The sequence below is a fragment of the Ctenopharyngodon idella genome, chromosome 6 (genome assembly GCF_019924925.1).
Source record: "Ctenopharyngodon idella isolate HZGC_01 chromosome 6, HZGC01, whole genome shotgun sequence".
Taxonomy (NCBI): domain Eukaryota; kingdom Metazoa; phylum Chordata; class Actinopteri; order Cypriniformes; family Xenocyprididae; genus Ctenopharyngodon; species Ctenopharyngodon idella.
In genome coordinates, this window is record NC_067225.1 from 2,741 (window position 1) to 25,780 (window position 23,040).

Here is a 23,040-nt window from a genome sequence, read left to right on the forward strand (position 1 = left end):
ATTTCTGATGATACGTCAGCCATAGAGTATTGCATATTTGATACAATGGACATATTTCTGGCCAGAAAGTACTCAAACTTGAACTTTTCATACATTACTATTGACTCCTTCTGATGTTACTTCACCCATGAAGAAGTCCATATTAGGGATACTGAACATATTTCTGGCAAATTTGTCCTTGATCTTGAACTCTCTATCCTTAGTCATTGACTCCTGTTTTTTTTTTTTTTTTTTTGTATTTTTTCAGGTTAACAGGAGTCCATTTTAGTCTTGATTAAAGATTTTCGGTCCCAAGAGTCCTCGATCATGAACTTTATATACATGCCTAATTGTGATGTTCCTTCAGCCATAGAGCCATATTTGACCTAATGGACATATTTCTGGCCAATTAGTCCACGATCATGAACTCTTCATACATTACTATTGACTCCTTCTAATGTCACTTCACCCATACAGAAGACCATATGAGACTTGATTAAATTTTATCTGTTCCAAGAGTCCTCGATCATGAACTTTACATAAATTCCTCACTCTGATGTTACTTGAGCCTTAGAGTATTGCATATTTTGGACATATTTCTAGGCATAGAATACTCAGTCTTGAACTTTTTTCACATACTTATACATATACATACACCTTCTGATGTCACATCAGCCATACTGCAGTCCATGTTTGACCTACTGAACATATTTATGGCCCAAAAGTACTCTATCTTAAACTTTCAATACATACTCATTGACTCATTCTGATGTTACTTAAGCCATATATGATCCCATTTTTGATCTACTGAACAAATTTCTGACAATTTAGTCCTTGATGATGAAATTTCTATACAGACTCATTGACTCCTTCTGGTGTTACATCACACAGACAGTAGTCCATATTTGACCTTAGGAACATATTTCTGGCCTAAGAGCACTTGATCTTGAACTTTCTACAGAGACTCATTGACTCCTTCTGATTTCATTTCAGCCATACAGAAGTCCATTTTAGACCTATTTAAACAGGTTGTTTTTGTCCTTGATCATGAATTTTGTGTACAGACTCTTTGCCTCACTCTGATGTTACTTCAGCCATACATGAGCCAATGTTTGACCTACAGAACATGTCTCTGGCAAACTAGTCCTCGCTCATAAACTCATAAACATACTCATTGACTCATTCTGATGAAATGTCAGCCATAGAGTATCGCATACTTGAGCCAATTGGTATATTTCTAGCTATAGAGCACTCGATCTTGAACTTTTTATACATTATCATTGACTCCTTCTCATGTTACTTCACCCATACAGAAGTCCATATTACACCTACTGAACATATTTCTGGCAAATTAGTCCTCGATCATGAAATTCATATACATGCCTATTGACTCCATCTGATGTTAGATAAGCCAAAGAGTGGTCCATATTTGACCGACTGAACATATTTCTGGCATATTGGTACTCAATCTTGAACATTCAATACATACTCATTGAGTCATTCTGATCTTACTTCAGTCATGTATGAACCCATTTTTTCCCACTGAACAAATTTCTAGCAAATTGGTCCTTGATGATGAAATTTCTATACTGGTGTTACATCAGACAGATAGTAGTCCATATTTGACCTTAGGAACATATTTCTGGCCAAAGATCGCTTGACCTTGAACTTCCTATAGATACTCATTGACTCGTTCTGATTTTATTTCAGCCGTACAGAAGTCAATATAAGACCTACTGATCATATTTATAGCAAATTAGTACTCGCTCAAGAACTTTCCATGCCTACTCATTGATGCCTTCTGATGAAACGTCAGTTAAAGAGTATTGTATATTTGACACAATGGACATGTTTCAGGCCAAGAGAACTCGATCTTGAACTTTTGATAAATACTTACTGATGCCTTCTGATGTCATATCAGCCATACTGGAGTCCATATTTGACCAACTGAACATATTTCTGGCATATTGGTACTCGATCTTGAACATTCAATACATACTCATTGACTCATTCTGATGTTACTTCAGACGTGTTTGAACCCATTGTTGACCTACTGAAAAAATTTCTGGCATATTGGTCCATGATGATGAAATTTCTATTCAGACTGATTGACTCCTTCTGGTGTTATATCAGACAGTGAGTAGTCCATATTTGACCTTAGGAACATATTTCTGGCCTAAGAGCACTTGATCTTGAACTTTCTATAGATACTCATTGACTCCTGATGATACGTCAGCCATAGAGTATTGCATATTTGACCCAGTGGACATATTTCTGGCCAAATAGCACTCGATCTTGAACTTTTCCTACATTATCATTGACTCCTTCTCATGTTACTTCACCCATACAGAAGTCCATATAAGACCTACCCAACATATTTCTGGCAAATTAGTACTCGATCAAGAACTTTCTATACCTACTCATTGACTCATTCTGATTTTATTTCAGGCATACTGGTCCATTTTAGACCTGCCTAAAAAATCTTTTGTCTTCGATCATGAATTTTGTATACATACTCTTTGCCTCACTCTGATGTTACTTCAGCCGTACATGACCCTATGTTTGACCTACAGAACATATCTCTGGCAAATTAGTCCTCGCTCAAAACTTTTTATACCTAGTCATTTCTGATGATACGTCAGCCATAGAGTATTGCATATTTGATACAATGGACATATTTCTGGCCAGAAAGTACTCAAACTTGAACTTTTCATACATTACTATTGACTCCTTATGATGTTACTTCACCCATGAAGAAGTCCATATTAGGGATACTGAACATATTTCTGGCAAATTTGTCCTTGATCTTGAACTCTCTATCCTTAGTCATTGACTCCTGTTTTTTTTTTTTTTTTTTGTATTTTTTCAGGTTAACAGGAGTCCATTTTAGTCTTGATTAAAGATTTTCGGTCCCAAGAGTCCTCGATCATGAACTTTATATACATGCCTAATTGTGATGTTCCTTCAGCCATAGAGCCATATTTGACCTAATGGACATATTTCTGGCCAATTAGTCCACGATCATGAACTCTTCATACATTACTATTGACTCCTTCTAATGTCACTTCACCCATACAGAAGACCATATGAGACTTGATTAAATTTTATCTGTTCCAAGAGTCCTCGATCATGAACTTTACATAAATTCCTCACTCTGATGTTACTTGAGCCTTAGAGTATTGCATATTTTGGACATATTTCTAGGCATAGAATACTCAGTCTTGAACTTTTTTCACATACTTATACATATACATACACCTTCTGATGTCACATCAGCCATACTGCAGTCCATGTTTGACCTACTGAACATATTTATGGCCCAAAAGTACTCTATCTTAAACTTTCAATACATACTCATTGACTCATTCTGATGTTACTTAAGCCATATATGATCCCATTTTTGATCTACTGAACAAATTTCTGACAATTTAGTCCTTGATGATGAAATTTCTATACAGACTCATTGACTCCTTCTGGTGTTACATCACACAGACAGTAGTCCATATTTGACCTTAGGAACATATTTCTGGCCTAAGAGCACTTGATCTTGAACTTTCTACAGAGACTCATTGACTCCTTCTGATTTCATTTCAGCCATACAGAAGTCCATTTTAGACCTATTTAAACAGGTTGTTTTTGTCCTTGATCATGAATTTTGTGTACAGACTCTTTGCCTCACTCTGATGTTACTTCAGCCATACATGAGCCAATGTTTGACCTACAGAACATGTCTCTGGCAAACTAGTCCTCGCTCATAAACTCATAAACATACTCATTGACTCATTCTGATGAAATGTCAGCCATAGAGTATCGCATACTTGAGCCAATTGGTATATTTCTAGCTATAGAGCACTCGATCTTGAACTTTTTATACATTATCATTGACTCCTTCTCATGTTACTTCACCCATACAGAAGTCCATATTACACCTACTGAACATATTTCTGGCAAATTAGTCCTCGATCATGAAATTCATATACATGCCTATTGACTCCATCTGATGTTAGATAAGCCAAAGAGTGGTCCATATTTGACCGACTGAACATATTTCTGGCATATTGGTACTCAATCTTGAACATTCAATACATACTCATTGAGTCATTCTGATCTTACTTCAGTCATGTATGAACCCATTTTTTCCCACTGAACAAATTTCTAGCAAATTGGTCCTTGATGATGAAATTTCTATACTGGTGTTACATCAGACAGATAGTAGTCCATATTTGACCTTAGGAACATATTTCTGGCCAAAGATCGCTTGACCTTGAACTTCCTATAGATACTCATTGACTCGTTCTGATTTTATTTCAGCCGTACAGAAGTCAATATAAGACCTACTGATCATATTTATAGCAAATTAGTACTCGCTCAAGAACTTTCCATGCCTACTCATTGATGCCTTCTGATGAAACGTCAGTTAAAGAGTATTGTATATTTGACACAATGGACATGTTTCAGGCCAAGAGAACTCGATCTTGAACTTTTGATAAATACTTACTGATGCCTTCTGATGTCATATCAGCCATACTGGAGTCCATATTTGACCAACTGAACATATTTCTGGCATATTGGTACTCGATCTTGAACATTCAATACATACTCATTGACTCATTCTGATGTTACTTCAGACGTGTTTGAACCCATTGTTGACCTACTGAAAAAATTTCTGGCATATTGGTCCATGATGATGAAATTTCTATTCAGACTGATTGACTCCTTCTGGTGTTATATCAGACAGTGAGTAGTCCATATTTGACCTTAGGAACATATTTCTGGCCTAAGAGCACTTGATCTTGAACTTTCTATAGATACTCATTGACTCCTGATGATACGTCAGCCATAGAGTATTGCATATTTGACCCAGTGGACATATTTCTGGCCAAATAGCACTCGATCTTGAACTTTTCCTACATTATCATTGACTCCTTCTCATGTTACTTCACCCATACAGAAGTCCATATAAGACCTACCCAACATATTTCTGGCAAATTAGTACTCGATCAAGAACTTTCTATACCTACTCATTGACTCATTCTGATTTTATTTCAGGCATACTGGTCCATTTTAGACCTGCCTAAAAAATCTTTTGTCTTCGATCATGAATTTTGTATACATACTCTTTGCCTCACTCTGATGTTACTTCAGCCGTACATGACCCTATGTTTGACCTACAGAACATATCTCTGGCAAATTAGTCCTCGCTCAAAACTTTTTATACCTAGTCATTTCTGATGATACGTCAGCCATAGAGTATTGCATATTTGATACAATGGACATATTTCTGGCCAGAAAGTACTCAAACTTGAACTTTTCATACATTACTATTGACTCCTTATGATGTTACTTCACCCATGAAGAAGTCCATATTAGGGATACTGAACATATTTCTGGCAAATTTGTCCTTGATCTTGAACTCTCTATCCTTAGTCATTGACTCCTGTTTTTTTTTTTTTTTTTGTATTTTTTCAGGTTAACAGGAGTCCATTTTAGTCTTGATTAAAGATTTTCGGTCCCAAGAGTCCTCGATCATGAACTTTATATACATGCCTAATTGTGATGTTCCTTCAGCCATAGAGCCATATTTGACCTAATGGACATATTTCTGGCCAATTAGTCCACGATCATGAACTCTTCATACATTACTATTGACTCCTTCTAATGTCACTTCACCCATACAGAAGACCATATGAGACTTGATTAAATTTTATCTGTTCCAAGAGTCCTCGATCATGAACTTTACATAAATTCCTCACTCTGATGTTACTTGAGCCTTAGAGTATTGCATATTTTGGACATATTTCTAGGCATAGAATACTCAGTCTTGAACTTTTTTCACATACTTATACATATACATACACCTTCTGATGTCACATCAGCCATACTGCAGTCCATGTTTGACCTACTGAACATATTTATGGCCCAAAAGTACTCTATCTTAAACTTTCAATACATACTCATTGACTCATTCTGATGTTACTTAAGCCATATATGATCCCATTTTTGATCTACTGAACAAATTTCTGACAATTTAGTCCTTGATGATGAAATTTCTATACAGACTCATTGACTCCTTCTGGTGTTACATCACACAGACAGTAGTCCATATTTGACCTTAGGAACATATTTCTGGCCTAAGAGCACTTGATCTTGAACTTTCTACAGAGACTCATTGACTCCTTCTGATTTCATTTCAGCCATACAGAAGTCCATTTTAGACCTATTTAAACAGGTTGTTTTTGTCCTTGATCATGAATTTTGTGTACAGACTCTTTGCCTCACTCTGATGTTACTTCAGCCATACATGAGCCAATGTTTGACCTACAGAACATGTCTCTGGCAAACTAGTCCTCGCTCATAAACTCATAAACATACTCATTGACTCATTCTGATGAAATGTCAGCCATAGAGTATCGCATACTTGAGCCAATTGGTATATTTCTAGCTATAGAGCACTCGATCTTGAACTTTTTATACATTATCATTGACTCCTTCTCATGTTACTTCACCCATACAGAAGTCCATATTACACCTACTGAACATATTTCTGGCAAATTAGTCCTCGATCATGAAATTCATATACATGCCTATTGACTCCATCTGATGTTAGATAAGCCAAAGAGTGGTCCATATTTGACCGACTGAACATATTTCTGGCATATTGGTACTCAATCTTGAACATTCAATACATACTCATTGAGTCATTCTGATCTTACTTCAGTCATGTATGAACCCATTTTTTCCCACTGAACAAATTTCTAGCAAATTGGTCCTTGATGATGAAATTTCTATACTGGTGTTACATCAGACAGATAGTAGTCCATATTTGACCTTAGGAACATATTTCTGGCCAAAGATCGCTTGACCTTGAACTTCCTATAGATACTCATTGACTCGTTCTGATTTTATTTCAGCCGTACAGAAGTCAATATAAGACCTACTGATCATATTTATAGCAAATTAGTACTCGCTCAAGAACTTTCCATGCCTACTCATTGATGCCTTCTGATGAAACGTCAGTTAAAGAGTATTGTATATTTGACACAATGGACATGTTTCAGGCCAAGAGAACTCGATCTTGAACTTTTGATAAATACTTACTGATGCCTTCTGATGTCATATCAGCCATACTGGAGTCCATATTTGACCAACTGAACATATTTCTGGCATATTGGTACTCGATCTTGAACATTCAATACATACTCATTGACTCATTCTGATGTTACTTCAGACGTGTTTGAACCCATTGTTGACCTACTGAAAAAATTTCTGGCATATTGGTCCATGATGATGAAATTTCTATTCAGACTGATTGACTCCTTCTGGTGTTATATCAGACAGTGAGTAGTCCATATTTGACCTTAGGAACATATTTCTGGCCTAAGAGCACTTGATCTTGAACTTTCTATAGATACTCATTGACTCCTGATGATACGTCAGCCATAGAGTATTGCATATTTGACCCAGTGGACATATTTCTGGCCAAATAGCACTCGATCTTGAACTTTTCCTACATTATCATTGACTCCTTCTCATGTTACTTCACCCATACAGAAGTCCATATAAGACCTACCCAACATATTTCTGGCAAATTAGTACTCGATCAAGAACTTTCTATACCTACTCATTGACTCATTCTGATTTTATTTCAGGCATACTGGTCCATTTTAGACCTGCCTAAAAAATCTTTTGTCTTCGATCATGAATTTTGTATACATACTCTTTGCCTCACTCTGATGTTACTTCAGCCGTACATGACCCTATGTTTGACCTACAGAACATATCTCTGGCAAATTAGTCCTCGCTCAAAACTTTTTATACCTAGTCATTTCTGATGATACGTCAGCCATAGAGTATTGCATATTTGATACAATGGACATATTTCTGGCCAGAAAGTACTCAAACTTGAACTTTTCATACATTACTATTGACTCCTTATGATGTTACTTCACCCATGAAGAAGTCCATATTAGGGATACTGAACATATTTCTGGCAAATTTGTCCTTGATCTTGAACTCTCTATCCTTAGTCATTGACTCCTGTTTTTTTTTTTTTTTTTTGTATTTTTTCAGGTTAACAGGAGTCCATTTTAGTCTTGATTAAAGATTTTCGGTCCCAAGAGTCCTCGATCATGAACTTTATATACATGCCTAATTGTGATGTTCCTTCAGCCATAGAGCCATATTTGACCTAATGGACATATTTCTGGCCAATTAGTCCACGATCATGAACTCTTCATACATTACTATTGACTCCTTCTAATGTCACTTCACCCATACAGAAGACCATATGAGACTTGATTAAATTTTATCTGTTCCAAGAGTCCTCGATCATGAACTTTACATAAATTCCTCACTCTGATGTTACTTGAGCCTTAGAGTATTGCATATTTTGGACATATTTCTAGGCATAGAATACTCAGTCTTGAACTTTTTTCACATACTTATACATATACATACACCTTCTGATGTCACATCAGCCATACTGCAGTCCATGTTTGACCTACTGAACATATTTATGGCCCAAAAGTACTCTATCTTAAACTTTCAATACATACTCATTGACTCATTCTGATGTTACTTAAGCCATATATGATCCCATTTTTGATCTACTGAACAAATTTCTGACAATTTAGTCCTTGATGATGAAATTTCTATACAGACTCATTGACTCCTTCTGGTGTTACATCACACAGACAGTAGTCCATATTTGACCTTAGGAACATATTTCTGGCCTAAGAGCACTTGATCTTGAACTTTCTACAGAGACTCATTGACTCCTTCTGATTTCATTTCAGCCATACAGAAGTCCATTTTAGACCTATTTAAACAGGTTGTTTTTGTCCTTGATCATGAATTTTGTGTACAGACTCTTTGCCTCACTCTGATGTTACTTCAGCCATACATGAGCCAATGTTTGACCTACAGAACATGTCTCTGGCAAACTAGTCCTCGCTCATAAACTCATAAACATACTCATTGACTCATTCTGATGAAATGTCAGCCATAGAGTATCGCATACTTGAGCCAATTGGTATATTTCTAGCTATAGAGCACTCGATCTTGAACTTTTTATACATTATCATTGACTCCTTCTCATGTTACTTCACCCATACAGAAGTCCATATTACACCTACTGAACATATTTCTGGCAAATTAGTCCTCGATCATGAAATTCATATACATACCTATTGACTCCATCTGATGTTAGATAAGCCAAAGAGTGGTCCATATTTGACCGACTGAACATATTTCTGGCATATTGGTACTCAATCTTGAACATTCAATACATACTCATTGAGTCATTCTGATCTTACTTCAGTCATGTATGAACCCATTTTTTCCCACTGAACAAATTTCTAGCAAATTGGTCCTTGATGATGAAATTTCTATACTGGTGTTACATCAGACAGATAGTAGTCCATATTTGACCTTAGGAACATATTTCTGGCCTAAGATCGCTTGACCTTGAACTTCCTATAGATACTCATTGACTCGTTCTGATTTTATTTCAGCCGTACAGAAGTCAATATAAGACCTACTGATCATATTTATAGCAAATTAGTACTCGCTCAAGAACTTTCCATGCCTACTCATTGATGCCTTCTGATGAAACGTCAGTTAAAGAGTATTGTATATTTGACACAATGGACATGTTTCAGGCCAAGAGAACTCGATCTTGAACTTTTGATAAATACTTACTGATGCCTTCTGATGTCATATCAGCCATACTGGAGTCCATATTTGACCAACTGAACATATTTCTGGCATATTGGTACTCGATCTTGAACATTCAATACATACTCATTGACTCATTCTGATGTTACTTCAGACGTGTTTGAACCCATTGTTGACCTACTGAAAAAATTTCTGGCATATTGGTCCATGATGATGAAATTTCTATTCAGACTGATTGACTCCTTCTGGTGTTATATCAGACAGTGAGTAGTCCATATTTGACCTTAGGAACATATTTCTGGCCTAAGAGCACTTGATCTTGAACTTTCTATAGATACTCATTGACTCCTGATGATACGTCAGCCATAGAGTATTGCATATTTGACCCAGTGGACATATTTCTGGCCAAATAGCACTCGATCTTGAACTTTTCCTACATTATCATTGACTCCTTCTCATGTTACTTCACCCATACAGAAGTCCATATAAGACCTACCCAACATATTTCTGGCAAATTAGTACTCGATCAAGAACTTTCTATACCTACTCATTGACTCATTCTGATTTTATTTCAGGCATACTGGTCCATTTTAGACCTGCCTAAAAAATCTTTTGTCTTCGATCATGAATTTTGTATACATACTCTTTGCCTCACTCTGATGTTACTTCAGCCGTACATGACCCTATGTTTGACCTACAGAACATATCTCTGGCAAATTAGTCCTCGCTCAAAAACTTTTTATACCTAGTCATTTCTGATGATACGTCAGCCATAGAGTATTGTATATTTGATACAATGGACATATTTCTGGCCAGAAAGTACTCAAACTTGAACTTTTCATACATTACTATTGACTCCTTCTGATGTTACTTCACCCATAAAGAAATCCATATTATGGATACTGAACATATTTCTGGCAAATTTGTCCTTTTTCTTGAACTCTCTATCCTTAGTCATTGACTCCTGTTTTTTTTTTTGTATTTTTTCAGGTTAACAGGAGTCCATTTTAGTCTTGATTAAAGATTTTCGGTCCCAAGAGTCCTCGATCATGAACTTTATATACATGCCTAATTGTGATGTTCCTTCAGCCATAGAGCCATATTTGACCTAATGGACATATTTCTGGCCAATTAGTCCACGATCATGAACTCTTCATACATTACTATTGACTCCTTCTAATGTCACTTCACCCATACAGGTCCATATTAGACGTGATTAAATTTTTTCTGTTCCAAGAGTCCTCGATCATGAACTACATAAATTCATCACTCTGATGTTACTTGAGCCTTAGACTATTGCATATTTTGGACATATTTCTAGACATAAAATACTCAGTCTTGAACTTTTTACATATAATTATACATATACATGCACCTTCTGATGTCACATCAGCCATACTGGAGTCCATATTTGACCTACTGAACATATTTCATGGCCCAAAAGTACTCAATCTTGAACTTTCAATATAAACTCGATTCACTCGGATGTTATTTGAGCCATATAAGCCATTTTGACCTACTGAACCTATTTCTGGCAAATTAGTCCTCGATGATGAGCTTTCTCTAAAAACTCATTGACTCCTTCTGTCAGCCATGGTGTATTGCATATTTGAGCCAACTGACATATTTCTGGCCAATCAGCACTCGAAAGTTCATTATAGAGGACTAATTTGCCAGAATTATGTTTAGTAGGTCAAAAATGGGCTCATAATATTGCCGATGTAACATAAGAGGGAGGCAATGAGCATGTTATAGAAAGTTCATGATCAAGGACTTATAGAACAGATCAAATTTAATCAAGTCTCATATGGACTTCTGTATAGGTAAAGTGACATTTGAAGGAGTCAATAGTAATGTATGAAAAGTTCATGATCGTGGACTAATTGGCCAGAAATATGTCCATTATGTCAAAGATGGCTCTATGGCTGAAGTAACATCACAATTAGGCATGTATATAAAGTTCATGATCGAGGACTCTTGGGACCGAAAATCTTTATCATGACTAAAATGGACTCCTGTAAACCTGATAAAAAAAAAAAAAAAACTGGAGTCAATGACTAAGAATAGGGAGTTCAAGATCAAGGACAAATTTGCCAGAAATATGTTCAGTATCCCTAATATGGACTTCTTTATGGGTGAAGTAACATCAGAAGGAGTCAATAGTAATATATGAAAAGTTCAAGTTTGAGTACTTTTTGGCCAGAAATATGTCCATTGTATCAAATATGCAATACTCCATGGCTGACGTATCATGAGAAAGAGTCAATGACTATGTACAAAAAGTTTCTGAGCTAGGACTAATTTGCCATAGATATGTTCTGTAGGTCAAACATAGGGTCATGTATGGCTGAAGTAACATCAGAGTGAGGCAAAGAGTATGTATACAAAATTCATGATCGAAGACAATAAATTTTTTAGGCAGGTCAAAAATGGACCAGTATGCCTGAAATAAAATCAGAATGAGTCAATGAGTAGGTATAGAAAGTTCTTGAACGAGTACTAATTTGCCAGACATATGTTGAGTAGGTCTTATATGGACTTCTGTATGGGTGAAGTAACATGAGGAGTCAATGATAATGTATAAAAAGTTCAAGATCGAGTGCTATTTGGCCAGAAATGTGTTTACTGGGTCAAATATGCAATACTCTATGGCTGACGTATCATCAGAAGGACTCAATGAGTATCTATAGAAAGTTCAAGATCAAGTGCTCTTAGGCCAGAAATATGTTCCTAAGGTCAAATATGGACTACTCACTGTCTGATGTAACACTAGAAGGAGTCAATGAGTCTGAATAGAAATTTCATATTCATGAACCAATATGCCAGAAATTTGTTAGTAAGTCAACAATGGGTTCAAACACGTCTGAAGTAACATCAGATTGATTTAATGAGTATGCATTGAATGTTCAATATCGAGTACCAATATGCTAGAATTATGTTCAGTTGTTCAAATATGGACTCCAGTATGGTTGATGTGACATCGCAATGTATTAGTAAGTATTTATCAATAGTTCAAGATCGAGTTCTGTTGGCCGGAAATATGTCCATTGTGTCAAATATGCAATACTCTTTACCTTACATTTTATCAGAAGGCGTCAATGTGGAGGCATAGAAAGATCTTGAGTGAGTACTAATTTGCCAGAAATATGTTCAGTAGGTCTTATATTTACTTCTTTATGGGTGAAATGAAATCAGGAGTCAATGAGTATCTATAGGAAGTTCAAGGTCAAGCGATCTTAGGCCAGATACATCTTCCTAAGGTCAAATATGGACTACTGTCTGTCTCATTTAACACCAGTATAGAAATTTCATCATCAAGGAGTCATTTGCCCGAAATTTGTTCAGTGCGTCAGAAATGGGTTCATACATGGCTGAAGTAACATCAGAATGACTCAATGAGTATGTAATTAATGTTCAAGATCGAGTGTCAATATACCAGAAATATGTTCATTTGGTCAAATATTGACTACTCTTTGGTTTATCTAACATCAGATGGAGTCAAGAAGCATGTATATGAATTTTATGATCGAGGACTAATTTGCCAGAAATATGTTCAGTATGTCTAATATGGACTTCTTTATGGGTGAAGTAACATGAGAAGTAGTCAATGATAATGTATAAAAAGTTCAAGATTGAGTGCTATTTGGCCAGAAATATGTCCATTGGGTCAAGTATGCAATACTCTTTGGCTTATGTATCTTCAGGAGTCAACAAGTATCTATAGAAAGTTCAAGTTCAAGTGCTCTTAGGCCAGAAGTATGTTCTTATGGTCAAATATGGACTACAGACTGTCTGATGTAACACCAAAAGGTGTCAATGAGTCTGAATAGAAATTTCATCATCATGGACCAATATGGCAGAAATTTGTTCAGTAGGTCAAACATGGGTTCATACATGTCTGAAGTAATATCAGAATGAAAGTTCAAGATCACGAACGGATTTGCCAGAAATATGTTCAGTATAACTAATATGGACTTCATTATTGGTGGAGTAACATCAGAAGGAGTCAATAGTAATGTATGAATAGTTCAAGTCTGAGGCCTTTTTGGCTAGAAATATGTCCATTATATCAAATATGTAATATTCTATGGCTGACGTATCATCAGATAGAGTCAATGACTATGTATAAAAAGTTTTTGTGCGAGGACTAATTTACCAGAGGGTCATGTATGGCTGATGTAACATCAGAGTGATCGGCAATTGTTGTGTTGTCTCTTTATTGCATAACGGAATAAGTTAGTTCTTGTATACAATACAATGATTATGTGTTGCTTACTGAACGCAACATAACTTATGTATTACCTATTTAATGCAGAAACCAATTGAAAGTTATTGTTTTATTACAATACAACAGCACGTTATGTTTTCTCTTCAATTCACAAAGGAATTTGTGATTTGTGTTTGCAATGCATTTCAATAGCGCCTGTGTTATGTGTTAACTGAACAATACACAACTAATAATTAACTAATGCACAGTTAATTTTGTATGCAATGCAATGAAACTGTGCATAGCTTATATGTTCATCACTGCACAACGTATTAACGTAGATCATTATGCAATGCAATGCAAAAGCACATATCTTATGAGTTATCTCTTCAGTGTACAACGGTATTAGTTCTTGTGTATAATGCCATGAAAAAGCGTCTTACCTTATATGTATTATTTTAGGCATTGCAATGTAACAGCACATATGTGTTACCTCTTCCTGCACAAGGAAATAAGTTTATAAGTTAGTTAGGAGTGCTGTGCAATACATAATGTAATGTAGTGTTATCGCTTCACCTCATAATGGATTAGGGTTAGATCGTGTTTGAAACGCAATGCACGTATGTTATCTCTTCAGTGCATTAGAAATACGTTGGTTATTGTATTAGATGCAAGGAAACAGTGCTTATCTATCATGTTGCAATGCAATAGCACATATGTTATGATAATTTCTTCTATGCACAGGGTAATAAGTTAACTATTGTAAGCAATGCACTGAAACTGTTCTTGATGCAGTGCAATACAACAGCATATGTTGTTTGTTTTCTGTTCAATGCAAAAGGAAAGAGTTAGTTCATGTATGCAACGCAGTGCAACATTTCACCTGTCGTGTTCTTTCTTAACGGATGAGTTAGTTCATTCATCGCAACACAACGAGTTATGTGTTATCTCTTACAATGCATGAGGAATACTACGTTAGTTCTTCTATAAAATGCAAAGGAACAGCGCATAACTTACATGTTGCAATGCAACAGCGTAGAAACAGTTCTTGATGCATTGCAATGAAATATCATATGTGATTTGTTTTCTCTTCAATGCACAAAGAGTTATTTCTTGAATGCATCGATTTCACCGCATAATAGATTAAGGTTAGATTGTGTATGAAATGCAATGCACGTATGTTATCTCTTCAATGCATTAGGAAATACAGTAGTTATTGTATACAATTGCCATAAAAAAGCGCATACCCTTATATGTATTCTCTTCTAGCATTGCAATGTAACAGCACATAATGTGTTACCTCTGTAATGTACCACGTAATAAGTCTATGAATTAGTTAGGATTTTGAATGCAGACCAATACATAATTTATGTTCTGTGTTATCGCTTCACCCACATAATGCACGTATGTTATCTCTTCAATGTATTAGAAATACTTTATTTATTGTAAAGATGCAAGGAAACAGTGCTTATCTTATATGTTGCAATGCAATAGCACATATGCTATATTAATTCATTCTATTCACAGGGTAACTATTGTAAGTAATTACACTGAACTTGTTCTTGATACATTGCAATGCAACAGCATATGTTGTTTGTTTTCTGTTCAATGCAAAAGGAAAGAATTAGTTCATGTATGCACCGAAGTGCAACAAGCACCTGTCGTGTTACTTTTTTTCTGCAAACTGGAAGAACGTACTGCAATGCAATGCACGTTATGTGTTATCTCTTCAATGCATGAACAATACGTTAGTTCTTGTATAGGATGCATATCTTACATGTTGCAATGCAATCGCACATATATTATATTATTTTCTTCTATGCACAGCGTAAGAAGTTAATATTGAATGCAATGAACTGAAATAGTTTTTGTGTACAATGTATGGAAACAGTGTTAGTTTCTTTGCAATGCAAACTGCATGTTATATAAATTTCTTCTGTGCATAACAAGAAATAAGTTAATTATTGTAAGTAATGCAATGAAAACCGCTAGTTCTTATATTTATTGCAGTGCAACAGCATATGTATTTTGTTTTCTCTTCAATGCACGAAGGAAAGAGATAGTTGTAGTATGAAATGCAGCGCAACAAGCACCTGACGACGTGTTAATCTCTTCATTGCACTACGGATCATGTTTCTGCCAATGCAAAGTACATGTTATGTGTTATCTCTTCAATGCATGAGAAATACGTTATTTCTTGTATAGAATGCAAGCAACCACTGCATAATTACATGTTGCAATGCAACAGCACATATGTTATATTAATTTTTTCGATGCACAAAGTAATGTTAACTATTGTAAGCAACTGTAAAAGAACTGTAACTTACTAACTGAGGCCTAATTTACCAGAAGTATGTCCTTTAGGTCCAAATATGAAATACTCTCTGGCTGACGTATCATCAGAAGGAGTCAATAGTATGTATAAAAAGTTCAAGATCAAGTACCCTTTGGACGTAATATGTTCTAATATGGACTGATCTAACATCAGATGCAGCCAATTTGTAAGTATGAAATGTTTATGATTGAGGACTAATTTTCCAGAAATATGTTCAGTAGGTCATACATGTATTGGTGAAGTAACATCACAGTGAGTCATTGAATATGTATAGAAAGTTCATGATCAGGATATATTTGCCGGAAATTGTTTAGTAGGTCTCTAATATTGACTTCTTTATTGTTAAAGTAACATCAGGAGTAATGTATAGAAAGTTTGAGATCAAGTACTCCAAGTGTTGAAATATTTCACCAGAAATATTTTCCATTAGGACAAATATGTAGTTATGTAAGTTTTCTTGCATTGAACACAATAACTAACTCATGCATTGAAGAGATAACACTAACATAATGTTGAGTTGCAATGAATGAAATAACTCATCCGTTGTGCATTGAGATATAACACATAACAAGCTGCATCGCATTTCAGTAAGTTATTCCGTTTTGCAGTAAAGAAATAACACAACAGGTGCTTGTTGCACTGCATTACATACAATAACTAACTCTTTCCTTTGTGCATTGAAGAGAAAACAAATCACATATGCTGTTGCAGTGTAATAAATACAAGAACTAACTGTTTCATTGCATTGCATACACTAATTAACTTATTTTGCTGTGCATCATAGAAGATATTAATATAACATGTGCTGTTGCAATGCAAAGCATACAAGACTAACACTGTTTCCTTGCACTTGAACTCATTCCTTATGAATTAAAGAGATACAGATCACATATGTGGTGTTGCGATGAATGAACTATCTTTCCGTCATACATTGAGATATAAAAGACACATTGAGATATTATTACATTGCAGTAAGTTATTCCGTTTTGCAGTGAAGAGATAACACGATAGGTATTGTTGCACTGCGTTGCATAAAAGAACTCACTCTTTGCGCATTGACGAGAAAACAAATCACATAAGTTTCAGTGCATTGCATACAACAGTTAAATTATTACGCTATGCATAGAAGAAATTAATATAACATATGTTTATTGCATTACAACATGCAAGTCAAGCAATTTTTCCTTTCATTGTATACAAGAACTAACTTATTCCTTATGTATTGAAGAGATAACACATGAATGAACAGTGAAAGAGATAAGACGACAGGTGCTTGTTGCAATGCGTCGTTACTTTTTGCAATTGAAGAGGAAACATATAACTTATGTTGTGTTTTGCAATGCATCAAGAAAAAGTAGTATTCCTCATGCACTGAAGAGATAACAGATAACTCGTTGTATTGAATGAACTAACTATGAATGAACTAACTCATTCGTTATGCATTGAAGAGATAACAGGTGTTTGTTTCATTGCATTTCGAACACATAACGTGCATTGCATTGTAGTAAGTTCTTCCAGTTTGCAGAAAAAGTAACACGACAGGTGCTTGTTGCACTTCGGTGCGTACAAGAAATAACTATTTGTGCATTGAAGAGAAAACAAATCACATATGATATTTCATTGCAATGCATCAAGAACAGTTTCAGTGTATTCTTACAATTGTTAACTTATTACCCTGTGAATAGCATAAATTAATATAACATATGTGCAAGTGCATTGCAACATGTAAGATAAGCACTGTTTCGTTGCATCTTTTACAAAAACTACTAACGTATTTCTAATGCATTGAAGAGATAACATACGTGCCATTATGCGGTGAAGCAATAGCACATCATATAAATTATGTATTTGCACTGCATTCAAAATCCTAACTAACTTATAAACTTATTTCGTTGTGCATTGCAGAGGTAACACATAATTGCTGTTACATTGCAATGCATAAAAGAATACATATAAGGTATGCGCTTTTTCATGTGGCATTGTATACAAGAACTAACGTAGTAGTCCTCATGCATTGAAGAGATAACACATAACATGTGCATTGCAGTAACTTGACCCGTTGTGAAGTGAAGTTATAACACAGGTGTTTGTTGCTTTGTATTTCGAACATATAACATGTGCTTTGCTTTGCAGTAAGTTATTCCGTTTTGTAGTTAAGAAAGAACACGACAGGTGCTTGTTGCACTTCGGTACATACATGAACTAATTCTTTCCTTTTGCATTGAACAGAAAACAAACAACATATGCTGTTGTATTGCAATGCATCAAGAACAGGTTCAGTGTATTGCTTACAATATTACCCTGTGAATAGAATGAATTAATATTGTGTGCTATTGCATTGCAACATGTAAGATAAGCACGTTTCCTTGCATCTTTACAATAAATAAAAGTATTTCTAATGCATTGAAGAGATAACATACGTGCATTATGTGGTGAAGCGATAACACATAACATAAATTATGTATTGCACTGCATTCAAAATCCTAACTTATAAACTTGTTTCGTTGTACATTACAGGGGCAACACATATGTGCTGTTACATTGCAATGCATAAAATAATACATATAAGGTATGCGCTTTTTCATGGCATTGTATACAAGAACTAACGTAGTATTCCTCATGCATTGAAGAGATAACAAATAACTCGTTGTATTGCGATGAATGAACTAACTCATTCGTGATGCATTGAAGAGATAACACATAACTGTACATTGCATTGCAGTAACTTGAGCCGTTGTGCAGTGAAATTAAAACACAGGTGTTTGTTGCATTGCATTTCGAACACATAACGTGCATTGTATTGTAGTAAGTTCTTCCAGTTTGTACACACACGTGTGCATTCTTCGGTGCATACAAGAAATAACTCTTTGTGCACTGAAGAGAAAACAAATCACATATGCTATTGCTTTGCAATTCATCAATAACTGTTTCAGTGCATTGCAATAGTTAACTAATTACGCTGTTGCATTGCAACATGTAAGTTATGCGCTGTTTCCTTTTCATTTTATACAAGAACTAACGTAGTATTCCTCATGCATTGAAGAGATACACATAACTCGTGTTGCGATGAATGTACTAATTCATCCGTTATGCATTGAAGAGATAACACATAACATGTGCATTGCAAGTAACTTGACCGCTGTGCAGTGAAGTTATAACACAGTTGTTTGTTGCATTGTATTTCGAACGTATAACATGTGCATTGCGTTGCAGTAAATTATTCCATTTTGCGTTGCATACATGAACTAACTCTTTCTTTTTGCATTGACAGAAAACAAATAACATATGCTGTTGTATTGCACTGCATCAAGAACAGTTTCAGTGCATTGCTTACAATAGTTAACTTATTACCCTGTGCATAGAAGAAATTATTATAACATATGTGCTATTGCATTGCAACATGATACATAAGCACTGTTTCCTTGCATCTAGTACAATAACCAACGTATTCTAATGCACTGAAGAGATAACATGCGTGCATTGCGTTTCAAACATGATCTAACCCTAATTCATTATGAGGTGAAGCGATAACACATACATTATGTATTGCACAGCACTCCTAACTAACTTATAAAGGTATTTCCTTGTGCATTACAGAGGTAACACATATGTGCTGTTACATTGCAATGCATAAACTAATATATATAGGGTATGCGCTTTTTCATGGCATTGTACACAAGAACTAATACCGTTGTACATTGAAGAGATAACTCATAAGATATGTGCTTTTGCATTGCATTGCATATTGATCTACCTTAATACGTTGTGCAGTGATGAATAACATATAAGCTATGCACAGTTTCATTGCATTGCATACTTAGTTAGTTATTAGTTGTGTATTGTTCAGTTAAACACATAACAAAGGTGCTGTTGAAATGCATTGCAAACAAAAACAAAATTCCTTTGTGAATTGAAGGAGAAAACATAACGTGCTGTTGTATTGCAATAAAACAATAACTTTCAATTGGTTTCTGCATTAAATAGGTAATACATAAGTTATGTTGCGTTCAGTAAGTAACAAATAATCTTTGTATTGTGTTACAAGAACTAACTTATTCCGTTATGCAATAAAGAGACAACACATGACATTGACAATCACTCTGATGTTACATCAGCCATACATGACAATATGTTTTGAACTACAGTACATATCTCTGGTAAAATAGTCCTCGCACAAAAACTTTTTATATATAGTCATTGACTCTTTCTGATGAGACGTCAGCCATAGAGTATTGCATATTTGATATAATGGACATATTTCTACCAAAAAGTCCTCAGACTTGAACTATTCATACATTACTATTGCCTCCTCTCGATGGTACTCCACCAATAAAGAAGTCCCATATTAGGTATACTGAACAAATTTCTGGCAAATTCGTTTGTGATCTTGAACTTTCATTCTGATGTTACTTCAGACATGTATGTACCCAATTTTGACATCCTGATCACATATCCGTACATATTGGTCCGTGATGATGAAATTTCTATTCAGACTGATTGACTCCTTCTGGTGTTATATCAGGACAGTGAGTAGTCCATATTTGACCTTAGGGAACATATTTCTGGCCTAAGAGCACTTGATCTTGAACTTTCTATAGATACTCATTGACTCCTGATGATACGTCAGCCATAGAGTATTGCATATTTGACCCAGTGGACATATTTCTGGCCAAATAGCACTCGATCTTGAACTTTTCATACATTATCATTGACTCCTTCTCATGTTACTTCACCCATACAGAAGTCCATATAAGACCTACCCAACATATTTCTGGCAAATTAGTACTCGATCAAGAACTTTCTATACCTACTCATTGACTCATTCTGATTTTATTTCAGGCATACTGGTCCATTTTAGACCTGCCTAAAAAATCTTTTGTCTTCGATCATGAATTTTGTATACATACTCTTTGCCTCAGTCTGATGAGCCATAGAGCCATATTTGACCTAATGGACATATTTCTGGCCAATTAGTCCACGATCATGAACTCTTCATACATTACTATTGACTCCTTCTAATGTCACTTCACCCATACAGAAGACCATATGAGACGTGATTAAATTTTATCTGTTCCAAGAGTCCTCGATCATGAACTTTACATAAATTCCTCACTCTGATGTTACTTGAGCCTTAGAGTATTGCATATTTTGGACATATTTCTAGACATAGAATACTCAGTCTTGAACTTTTTTCACATACTTATACATATACATACACCTTCTGATGTCACATCAGCCATACTGCAGTCCATGTTTGACCTACTGAACATATTTATGGCCCAAAAGTACTCTATCTTAAACTTTCAATACATACTCATTGACTCATTCTGATGTTACTTAAGCCATATATGATCCCATTTTTGATCTACCGAACAAATTTCTGGCAATTTAGTCCTTGATGATGAAATTTCTATACAGACTCATTGACTCCTTCTGGTGTTACATCACACAGACAGTAGTCCATATTTGACCTTAGGAACATATTTCTGGCCTAAGAGCACTTGATCTTGAACTTTCTACAGAGACTCATTGACTCCTTCTGATTTCATTTCAGCCATACAGAAGTCCATTTTAGACCTATTTAAACAGGTTGTTTTTGTCCTTGATCATGAATTTTGTGTACAGACTCTTTGCCTCACTCTGATGTTACTTCAGCCATACATGAGCCAATGTTTGACCTACAGAACATGTCTCTGGCAAACTAGTCCTCGCTCATAAACTCATAAACATACTCATTGACTCATTCTGATGAAATGTCAGCCATAGAGTATCGCATACTTGACCCAATTGGTATATTTCTAGCTATAGAGCACTCGATCTTTTTTTTTTATACATTATCATTGACTCCTTCTCATGTTACTTCACCCATACAGAAGTCCATATTACACCTACTGAACATATTTCTGGCAAATTAGTCTTCGATCATGAAATTCATATACATGCCTATTGACTCCATCTGATGTTAGATAAGCCAAAGAGTGGTCCATATTTGACCGACTGAACATATTTCTGGCATATTGGTACTCAATCTTGAACATGCAATACATACTCTTTGAGTCATTCTGATCTTACTTCAGTCATGTATGAACCCATTTTTTCCCACTGAACAAATTTCTAGCAAATTGGTCCTTGATGATGAAATTTCTATACTGGTGTTACATCAGACAGATAGTAGTCCATATTTGACCTTAGGAACATATTTCTGGCCTAAGATCGCTTGACCTTGAACTTCCTATAGATACTCATTGACTCGTTCTGATTTTATTTCAGCCGTACAGAAGTCAATATAAGACCTACTGATCATATTTCTAGCAAATTAGTACTCGCTCAAGAACTTTCCATGCCTACTCATTGATGCCTTCTGATGAAACGTCAGTTAAAGAGTATTGTATATTTGACACAATGGACATGTTTCAGGCCAAGAGAACTCGATCTTGAACTTTTGATAAATACTTACTGATGCCTTCTGATGTCATATCAGCCATACTGGAGTCCATATTTGACCAACTGAACATATTTCTGGCATATTGGTACTCGATCTTGAACATTCAATACATACTCATTGACTCATTCTGATGTTACTTCAGACGTGTTTGAACCCATTGTTGACCTACTGAAAAAATTTCTGGCATATTGGTCCATGATGATGAAATTTCTATTCAGACTGATTGACTCCTTCTGGTGTTATATCAGACAGTGAGTAGTCCATATTTGACCTTAGGAACATATTTCTGGCCTAAGAGCACTTGATCTTGAACTTTCTATAGATACTCATTGACTCCTGATGATACGTCAGCCATAGAGTATTGCATATTTGACCCAGTGGACATATTTCTGGCCAAAT

General features: G+C 35.4%; 1 long non-coding RNA gene across 1 annotated transcript; it reads right to left on the bottom strand.

Annotated features, from left to right (window-relative positions):
* Positions 1-213: 213 nt before the first annotated feature.
* LOC127514919 (uncharacterized) lies at positions 214-21,905 on the bottom strand. The gene is made up of 2 exons (XR_007930737.1): positions 21,144-21,905; positions 214-8,167 (listed from the first exon to the last, which is right to left on the bottom strand). It is a non-coding gene; the product is annotated as an uncharacterized LOC127514919 (long non-coding RNA).
* Positions 21,906-23,040: the final 1,135 nt, after the last annotated feature.